At 50.3% G+C, this 9,977-nt stretch overlaps 1 long non-coding RNA gene across 1 annotated transcript; it reads left to right on the forward strand.

Annotated features, from left to right (window-relative positions):
• Positions 1–1,270: 1,270 nt before the first annotated feature.
• LOC124506143 (uncharacterized) lies at positions 1,271–8,791 on the forward strand. The gene is made up of 2 exons (XR_006960725.1): positions 1,271–1,506; positions 8,372–8,791. It is a non-coding gene; the product is annotated as an uncharacterized LOC124506143 (long non-coding RNA).
• The last annotated feature ends 1,186 nt before the right edge of the window (positions 8,792–9,977 follow it).

A 9,977-nucleotide genomic window follows, 5' to 3' on the forward strand; every position in this document is an offset into this window, starting at 1 on the left:
CAAAATTGACTATTTGGGGGCCCTTGCAATTCCATACGAATTTCCAGATAAGTTCTTGCATTTCTGCCAAAAAGGCAGCTGGGATGTTGATAGAGATCCTATAGGATCTGTAGGTCCCTTGGGATCATTGCCATTGTGTAATACCAAGTCTTCCGATCTATTTTCTTCCCATGTATTTAAATCCCCTTTAATATAGTTCAGCAATTTTTTCTTCAGTGTGAAAAATAGAAGATAAAGAAATCTTTTTAACTCAGGACACGAGACCAATATTATCCTGACATCAAAGCCAGACAGAGACATCAAAAGACAAGGAACTACAGATCAATATCCCTTATGAGTATAGATGCAGAAATAGCAAGCCAAATCCAATAGCATATTAAAAGGAATATACAGCCGGGGCACCGGGGTGGCTCAGTCAATTAAGCATCTGATTTCGGCTCAGGTCATGATCTCTCAGTTTGCGAGCTCAGGCCCTGCATCGGGCTCTGTGTTGACAGCTCAGAGCCTGGAGCCTGCTTTGGATTCTGTGTCTCCCCCTCTCTCTGCCCCTCTCCCACTCGCACTCTGTGTCTCTTTCTCTCTCAAAAATAAGTAAACATAAAAAAAGGAATATACACCCGTGACCGAATGAGATTTATCCTAGCAATTCAAGGATGGTTCAACATATACAAAGCAATGGAATACACCCCATTAACAGATTGAAGGGAAAAAAAAATACCTGGATTAATGCCAAAAGTGTTTAATAAAATCTAACACAACTTTCATAATAAAAACACTCAACAACTAGGAATGGAATTGCTCAACGAGAAGGGCACTAATGGAGAGCCCACAACTAACATCATACTCAATGGTGAAAAACTGGGAGTTTTTCCCTGACGATCAGGTATAAGACAAGGATGCCTGCTCTCACCACTGCTATTCAATAATGTACTAAAAATACTAGCTAGAGCAATTAGGCAAGAAAACATAATAAAGGCATCCAAATCAGCAAGGAAGGAGTGAAAGTATCTGTATTCTTTTGACGGGGGGGGGGGGTCTGTTAATATCCAGTGTTGTCTTGTGATTTTCTGCTTTTGAACTTGACAAATCATTTCACTGCTTGTGAAACTCTAGGTTGACAGCCTCTCTCGGCACTTTTAGACCCTGCCTTATCATCTTCTGACTTCCATTAAGGTTGTAGAGAAGTTGGATGTCAATTTAATTGTCTTTCTTGTGTAACAGTCTTGTCTCCCCTATTGCTTCAAGATATTATCTTTGTGTTTGGTGTTCTTCAGGTTCACTACCACAGATCTAAAGGGTGGCTGGGAGGGTCACCTGTATTTCTCAACTTTAAGAGACAATAATGACATTGGGGCCAAGTCGCCGTTTTCCAGGAAAGGGAACTACCATAGTCCTTCTGAACCCACGGCACCAAAGAAAGGCTTGCTAAAATCGTACTTCCTTCTCAAGATTCTCCCGTCAGCCATGTGAGAAGCTTTCTCTGCAATAAAGCCCACATCTGTCAAGGTAGGCCTCAGGAGGAAGAGGGTCCCAGAAGCTGGTGTGGTGAGGAGAAGGGGGTGTGAACGTTCCTCTCTGTAGTTCAGTTCTGTGAAGGGCTAAGGAATAGTGAGTACATGTGCTCCAACATTGGGTGACTGCCTGGCTCCACCGGCCCGGGGACGATGACACCATATTGACATCGCTGTGCACATGGCTGCTCTGGCAATGACCTTGGCCGCTAGTTACTCTGGGGGGCGGGGGGGGGGTGCTTTCTAGGGGAAAAGATAGGGTCACACAACAGTCATGAAATACGACTCTTTTGGTGTTACCTCCAGTCCTCAAACTGGCTCTGGGAAAGAAGGTGCTTTACGGGCTCAAGAACTGTCCCTCCCAGCTAGCACAGAGGCCTCCCCTTACGCTTTCCGCGCTATGGAAGCAGCCTTTCCGCTCCTTTTCCATCCCAGACCACAGGCAGGCGTAGCTCAGAGCTCAGGTCTTTCTACTGTCCTAGAATGAACCAGTCACCCCCACAGTGCCTCCACCATCCACTATTTTTCGTCCTGGTCGTAGTGGGCGTAACGACAGGAACCAGTTAGCAACACGTGTGTATCCACAGAGGCGTCCCTATGGGGTATTCCCTGCTATGATACCCACTGGACAGCTGGGAACACTGAGGCTCTGACCAGTCACATGGCCCTTCAGGTTTGGAAGCAGTGTAGCCGTCCTTTCTCTTTGTACTTTACCACAGTAGAGTCAGGACCCCAGACTCACCTCTACGGGCCTTTCTTGGCCTCCCTCAGCCTCCCGCCCTCATCAGGCCCAGGCCATTCTTTTTTTCCTGTTCTTCCTGCGACCAGATGTACCCCTGATGCTCATACACACCCCACCCGGTTCAGCCACGGAACTGACTCCTCGGGTGAAACCAGTCTCTTTTTTTTTTTTTTTTTTCGGTGAAAAACTACCTTGACCTTTAAACCCGATGTCCATTATTACCTGATGAGGCCAAGCTGGCTCTGGCCTGAGACCAAACAAGATGGTGACCCATCAAGTGGGTCGCTTCTTTGCTGGCCATTTCTCCTGCCCGGTGGTCTCTTTTGTAACTTGCTCTCCTCTGGCCCACGGTCACCTCAAGACTGATTTTAGCGAATAAAACTACAGACTTTGAGACAGTTGGTGGTTTCTGCAAAAAGCTTGTTTAGAACAGAGAGAATCCGGGGAATCCAAGGCCCAGACGAGTTTGGTCAGGTTAGAAAATGCAGCGTGGCAAGTCGGGCCGCCAGCCCTAGAGGCCTGCAGGGAAAGGGTGACCCATCTTTCTACATCTGGCTTGCTTTCTTGTGTTGGACAAGTCTCCACAGTTCAACCCCAGACACAACCTCTGGGTGCATAACAGTAATCGTCCCTGTCAACCGAGCGCTTACGGGGCTCCTGGTGCCGTGCTGAGCACTTTACACACATCCGTTCTGGGCTGTAGCGGGGTAAGCCGTGGCCCCCAAAAGACGTGTCCACACCCCAGTCCCTGGAACCCGTGAATACGACCGAGTTTGGAAAACACGACTTTGCAGATGCCTACGTGCAATGCCGAGAGTCCTTGGGACTGATGCAACCACGAGTCAGGGCACGCCTGCAGCCACCAGGGGCTGGAAGAGGCAAAGAAGGCTTCTCTTCTAGAGCCTTCGAAAGGAGCACGACCCTGCCGATTTTGGTCTTGGATTTCTGGCCTCCAGAATGGTGAAAAAATTTCTTGTAAGCCATCCAGTTTAAGGCAAATCGTTGCAGCAGCCCCAGGTACCTAATGAGTTCTGCAATGGCCCTAGGACATAGGGACTGTCATCATCTCCCATTTCATAGATGAGGAAACTGAGGCACAGAGCTCAGGCTACTCGTCCAGGGTCCCAAAGGCAGGAGAAAGGCAGCGGCAAGATGAAAAACCGGGCAGAACAACCGCACGCAGAGACCAAGCTGCTAGCAGCTGTCGGCACCTGTTCTGCTGGAATGTACCTGAAATGAATCGGCATTCTACCTGCAATTTGCAGAAGGGAGAAATGAGACAACCATGGGGGAACAAAGCGCGTCCGGCACATTCAAATTTACAAGCAGCTCCTGTATGCGTTACTCTGCTTCCTGTTCGCAGCCGGCTGGGGCAATGGCTGTGTGATGCCCATTCTCCCGACGCAGGCATTGATACGGGGCGGGGGGGGGGGGGGAGACATTGCTCCTCTGAGCTAGCCCCCAGCCTGGCTGAGAGCAGCTCTGGGGGTGTGGTGACATGGCCAAGGCCACGCAGCCTGCCCAAGTGAGGCTGGGACTCAAGCCTTGGTTTTCTTTTCTTTAATATTTACTTATTTATTTTGAGAGGGCGCGCACGCACCCGCATGTGAGCGTGGGGAGGGGCAGAGACAGGGAGGGAGAGAATCCCAAACAGGCTCCGTGCCGCCAGTGCAGAGCCGGGTGCAGGGATGGATCTCACGGTTCATGAGATCATGACCTGAGTCGAAATCAAGAGCCAGACGCTTACCCAGCTGAGCCACCCAGGCGCCCCAGGCCTCGGTTTTCTAACTCCAAGGGCTGTGTTTCTGTCCTGCAGAACAAGAATTAAGCTCTGTTGTGCAGATCATAAAAGAGGATGGGCAGAGGGCAGGAGACACCGCGAGCCCTGGAGAAAGTGTTGGCGGCAGCTTTGGGACAATGGGGCTGTGCTTTGAAGGCTGGAAGAGTTTCGACAGGTGGAGCTGGGGCAGAAGAGACAGACTGGCTCCCCGTGTGGTGTAGCAAGGGCCTGGGGACAGGAAGGAGGCCGGGAGCCAGGCTGGGGAAGGAGACCCAGCTCTGTTCTGCAGCGTCCCGTCTCTCGAAGCCCTCTCCCCATTGACAACACCGCAGACCTGAGCCATCAAAGACACGCCGGGCAGTTCCAGGGCTTTCTTCATTCATCAAAAGTCAGACGGGAACTCTGCAAGGCAGATCTGTAATTGGGGTGGGTCACGCCAGCGCCCACAATTTTATACATTTGTGGGCTCAGGGTCAAAGGCTGGCTATCTGACTTTCTAGGCTTCGAGGCAGCGTTCATGGACACGAGGCATCCTTCTGTTGGTTCTCAGGAGTCTGTTTCTGCATTCCGAGAGCTGTGTGTTCTTGTAAGCACTGTTTTTGAAAGGGAACGATTGCTGGTGTGAGTTTTGAGAATTCTCTTCTGGACCTTTAATAATCTCTTTCTAGAAAAGCTTTTCCTTTCTATTGTTTAAGGTCAGCCTTCACCCCTGCCTCCCTGCCCAGGGTTGACAGTAAAGGGAGGCTTTCCTGAGATGCAAGGGGGAAACACTGCGGGGACGGTCCCGGCCGGGGGACGAGATCTCGGGGTTCTAGTCTTTGTTCTGTCTTTGTTTGGGATAGTGAGGATGAACTTGGGTGCTGGAGTCGAACAGACCTTGGTGCAGATCCCAGCAAGGCTCCTGCTGGTCTGTGTGGCCTTGGCCAAGTGGCTTAACCTCTCTGAGGCTATATATATTTTTTTAACGTTTATTTATTTTTGAGACAGAGAGAGACAGAGCATGAACGGGGGAGGGTCAGAGAGAGGGAGACACAGAATCCGAAGCAGGCTCCAGGCTCTGAGCCATCAACCCAGAGCCCGACGTGGGGCTCGAACTCACGGACCGCGAGATCGTGACCTGAGCTGAAGTCGGCTGCTTAGCTGACTGAGCCACCCAGGGGCCCCTCTCTGAGGCTATAAAAATAGGAATAATAATAGTATGTAAGCCATGGACTTGTGGTAGTTATGCAGTGAGACAAGGCACCCAACACAGTGCCTGGCACCTACTGAATGTTCAGTACACGGTCATTACCATAGCACTGAACCCTTACCTCTCCTTCCTTCTCCAGCTCCACTCAGCCACACCGCCCGGCTAGCACAAGTGCAACCCTCTTCTCTTGTGGGTCCTTATTCCCAGAATTCTTGTCCCTTGGTTCCTTCAAAGCCTGGCTGCTTTTCATCCGCAGATTGGGGGAAATGTCACTTCTACACAGCGCTGGTTCCTAACCCTTCCTCTCTACGCCCCTCCCCCACAGTCGCTGACAATGTAGTTGGTTCAGTCACCTCTTACTGTCCATGTACTCCTCCGGGCAGGCAGGCACCCTGCTTTTCCACCCCTGTTGCACCTCCGCCGCCCACGCAGGAATTGTGGCGTTATAACAGTTGTGGCAATGAATATTCAATTATTTGCTGGTTTAACGTTACCGATGTCTGATGCTCGTAAAAGAAGCAGGCCCCTATGAGGTTGATTTTTCCATCAGAAAAATTAGGGTGTTGGAATAAAAGACTGAAACATATTCTTCCCCAAGTTTCCCATAAACTTGGGAATGAACTCCGTGGAACGAGGGAGAAAAGGCAATGAGCTGCTTCAGAAACATGGCCTGTTGCTGCCCTCTAGTGGCCAAGATGATGAGTGTAACCGCATCATTTCCTCCTTCCCTCCCCCGGCCCCCCCACCGGCCCCTCCCCCGTCGGTTTTCTAGTTCCACCCAGAACTGGGAAAAGCAGCCCTCTCTCAGAATGAAATTTCAGAAAGGGGGGAAAAAGTATCTTTGAATGCTCTGCTAGGGCTCTCTTGGGCAAAGAGAAGGGGCCACCGTTTCTGCATTAGGGTACAGGCAGTGCTCAGCCCCGGAGCCTGAGAGGAAGCGAGATATGGCAGGGAGGGCGGGGTCGCACTGGAGTCCCCATCTGCTCTTGGGTGAACCAGGGCGTGGTTGGCTCTCTTAGGCTTAATTATCTCTACCCCACACTTGTACGATTAAATAACGTAAAGTGCCTGGCATGTGATAGGTCCTCAGTAGAAGTGCCCGCTTGGCCCTTGATTTATTTTGTGTGAACGAAATGCAATTACATACATAAAGGAAAATGTCACAGCCCAGAAAAAAGCCAGCCATAAACGGTGTTTAAATGCACAGGAAGCTGTGTTGTATCTTGGGGACCATCCTGGACTTGCCAAGAATTTTAGGATCTAGATTTATTAGCCTTGACACAGACTAGCTGGGCATCCCCACTCTCGACCTCAGCTTTGTTACCTGTGAAATGGAAAGTCGGATGCTAGAATCCTCTAGAAGGCATTCAGCTTCCAGTAACTGAAAACCCACTGATTAATGCCTCAACCCAGGGATTAAATCCGGCTTGCCACCTGCTTTGGTGCAACCCATGACCTGAGAATATCTTTACAGTTTAAACAGTTTTAAAAAACCCAAAAAGGAAATATTTCAGGACATTTGAAAACTACATGAAATTCAAAGTCCAGTTTCATCAAGTTCTGTTGAAAGCCAGTCACACTCCCTCGTTTACATATTGCTCATATGTGCTTTCCCACTACAACGGCAAGGTTGAGTCGTTGACTTGAAAAGCTGAAAGTATTTACTGGCTGGCCATTTACAGAAAAAAAAAAATTCCCACTCCCGTCATAACCAGTAAAGATATTTAATGATCTCACATAAGAAGAAACTCAAAAGGACAGGACTCTCGGTCTCCATCCCTGAAGTTCTCTTGGCCTTTTCCTCCTGGTCACCAGATGGCAGCTTCAGTTCAATGAGTTACAATCTACATCGAATACAGTAAAGAACATGGAGAAAAGACTTGCTACGACTTTTTTGGCCAGGAAAAAAACAAAAAAAGCCCCCTATGGCAGCTTCCCTTATCCCATTGGCCAGAGCTAGGTCACATGACAAACCCTGGGTCCCTCACTGGGAGGGGCCAAACTGCGGTAGCCCAATGGGGCTGCAAAGGACTCACTATTCTCGAGAAGTGGGGACACGGGCCATTTACACGAAGCCAGCGTCCTGGTCGCACAGAAGAAAGAGGGCAAAGGGCATGGTGTCAGCCCGAGTCACCAAGACGCCTTGCACCTCTGGGTAGACGCAGGATCCTTTTTAGAACTCAAATCTGAGCGCTCTTTGTTGACTTGAATCCACTCCGGGAACGCAGAGTGTGTTTGTGAGTGACTTCCTACATTTAGGACTGTTTGATCTTCCCTTCCTCCTTTAAGTTTTGCTTGGTTTGGGGCATTGCTATGAATGATGTTTCCCGGTGAAAGTCCTTCCCTGAGGCCCCACCTGTGCCTCCAGGTAGGAGAAGGTCAAGGAGTAGGCTGGCGGCAGGAGAATTTCCCAGGGCACCGTCACCGTCCAGCCAGCTCACAGCTGAACCCAAACAGAGGGAGCGCTCCCCAGGACGGTTAGATTGAAGTCCTGCCCAGCCTCGGGGAGAAGGGGCGAACGCCTGAACTGTTTTGTAGAAATGCATCCTGCAATGCGGCTACTGTTCTACAGAGCCAGGGGGAGAGGAAGCAGAGCTTCAAGTATCAAATGGGAACAATTTTGAAGGTGAGTCGAGAGGCAATTTCATAAGGACTTCAATCTGAAATCATAGCCTCCTTGTTGTTAGATAAGGAGTTGCAGTTACAGACACAAAGGGAAACATCAAAGAAATGGAAGGGAAACTGAAAGAACTCGGGCAGCAAATAAAAATTGGGCCAGAGGTCCCAAGAGAGGAGCCAGCAGGAGAAGGCAGGTGGTAGCTTACAGAGAAAATTCAGGAGAGATGGGATATTACAGTGGTCCCGATTACAGCAATGTCCTTGAGCTGTGACCTCTTCTTGATTTGGGGGGGGGGGTTTCTGAGGGAGGATGCTTTTGAACATGCTGCACCTGGGGGCTTTTATGTGCTAAGGGAAAACAGTGAAACAATTCAAGTTCTTCTAAACCAGGAGGAGTGGGGCTCCTTCCTGACCATCAAGACTCAAGGAGAATCAAAAGACTCACTCAGAAGACTCAGTTTCTTCATCTGGAAAATGGAAATGTTATCGCACGCACAGCTGACTCAGCACCTATCCCGATTCCTTTCCAGGCTTCCTGCCTGTACTGTGGCATCTGGAAAGCTGGAAACCCAGTTCCCTGGACTCCTCTGCATTGGGGACCCACGAATCCATTGTGTTCACTCGGGACTCAGAGGTGGAAATGAGCAGTGGAAGAAGGTGGCCGCAGGCTGGGAGAGTGGCCTTTTTGAAAAGCACAGAGACAATGTATCTGGTCTTGGGTCTTCCGGGGAAATACAGGATTTTTGTACATTCAGTCTCAAACCCCATGGGTGGCAATTTGCAGCTGTGAGCAACAGAGGGCTTTCTGTAAACACAGTGGGCTGGAGCATTTGGGGGCTCTGTTGACCCAAGGGTTGTCCAGTGCTGTCCTGGGTCTGAGTAGCATTCAAGCTTGGTTCTTTGGTCATGTCCAAAAGTCCGAAGGAACCCAATAAATAAACTTGAATAGATGCCTTTCGGTGTGAGTTTGCTAATGTGGATTCTGTTGCCTGCAACGAAGGACCTGGACCTAAATCCCAAGCAAAACGTTAGATCGGTGCCGGGCCCCTGGCAGATTCTCACCACACGTTAGCGAACATTCTGTGTTACTTGAATGTCATGTGGAGAGAATGACCTGTCTGCTCTGGCTCAGCAGCGCATGCGTGAGAGGCCAACGACTTCTCTCCAACGGAACTGAACTCTCCAAACCCCTCTGTCCTGGGGGTGAAACTGAATCTTGCCAGTCTGAGATGAACCGTCAAGGTCACGTTTTCTCAAGCTCAGTCAGCTAAGGCTTCTTCTCCTCTCCCCTCTGACATGCTCTCCCAGCATCCATGGCCGGGGGGCACCCATTTCTCCTCCTCCTCCGGTTCCCTCCAATGGGGCGTGCAAGGCTGGTGTAAGGTGGCTGGTCTGTGTGCTAACCCCTGCCACGTAATTCTGCATTCACTGCTGTGACACCTGTCCCACTCTGCTTCCTTAGGTCCCCAGACATCACTCTGGGTGATGTCCCCAGACATCACTCTGTATCCCCTCCTCCTATTGCCAGGCCTCTCCGGGTTCCCCAACCAGCCTGATTTGTGTCCCCACCCCCACTGGGATCCCAGAAAGCTCTTTCTTGCCACTCCAGAGCAGGCGTTCGGGAAGGGAAGCATCTTTGCCATTGAGGCACTTTGCCGGGTGCAGAGACCCCAGGAAGGGGTTGCACGTTCTCTATGCTCTAGGGTCTCCAGCCCTCCGCCACCAGGCCTCGCTGCGGGTCCTCTGGTGTCATCCACAGCTCTCCCTCCCACCTCCTCAGCTTGAACTTTTATCTTCTTTTTTTTTTAATTTTTTTTAATGTTTATTTATTTTTGAGACAGAGAGAGACAGAGCATGAACGAGGGAGGGGCAGAGAGAGAGGGAGACACAGAATCGGAAGCAGGCTCCAGGCTCCGAGCCATCAGCCCAGAGCCCGACGCGGGGCTCAAACTCACGGTCCGTGAGATCGTGACCTGAGCTGAAGTCGGAGTCTTAACCGACTGAGCCACCCAGGCGCCCCTTATCTTCTTTTGAGCAAGAGCATAGCTCTTTGACCATGGAACATTCTTTCCCACCCTACAGTGTACCATGTAAAACCTCTGTTCTGAGTTCTCCAGACTCTTAACTTGATGGATC

The sequence above is a fragment of the Lynx rufus genome, unplaced genomic scaffold (genome assembly GCF_022079265.1).
Source record: "Lynx rufus isolate CCGP_SWC_20201006 ecotype Redwood Valley unplaced genomic scaffold, mLynRuf1.p SCAF_9, whole genome shotgun sequence".
NCBI classification, from domain to species: Eukaryota; Metazoa; Chordata; class Mammalia; order Carnivora; family Felidae; genus Lynx; species Lynx rufus.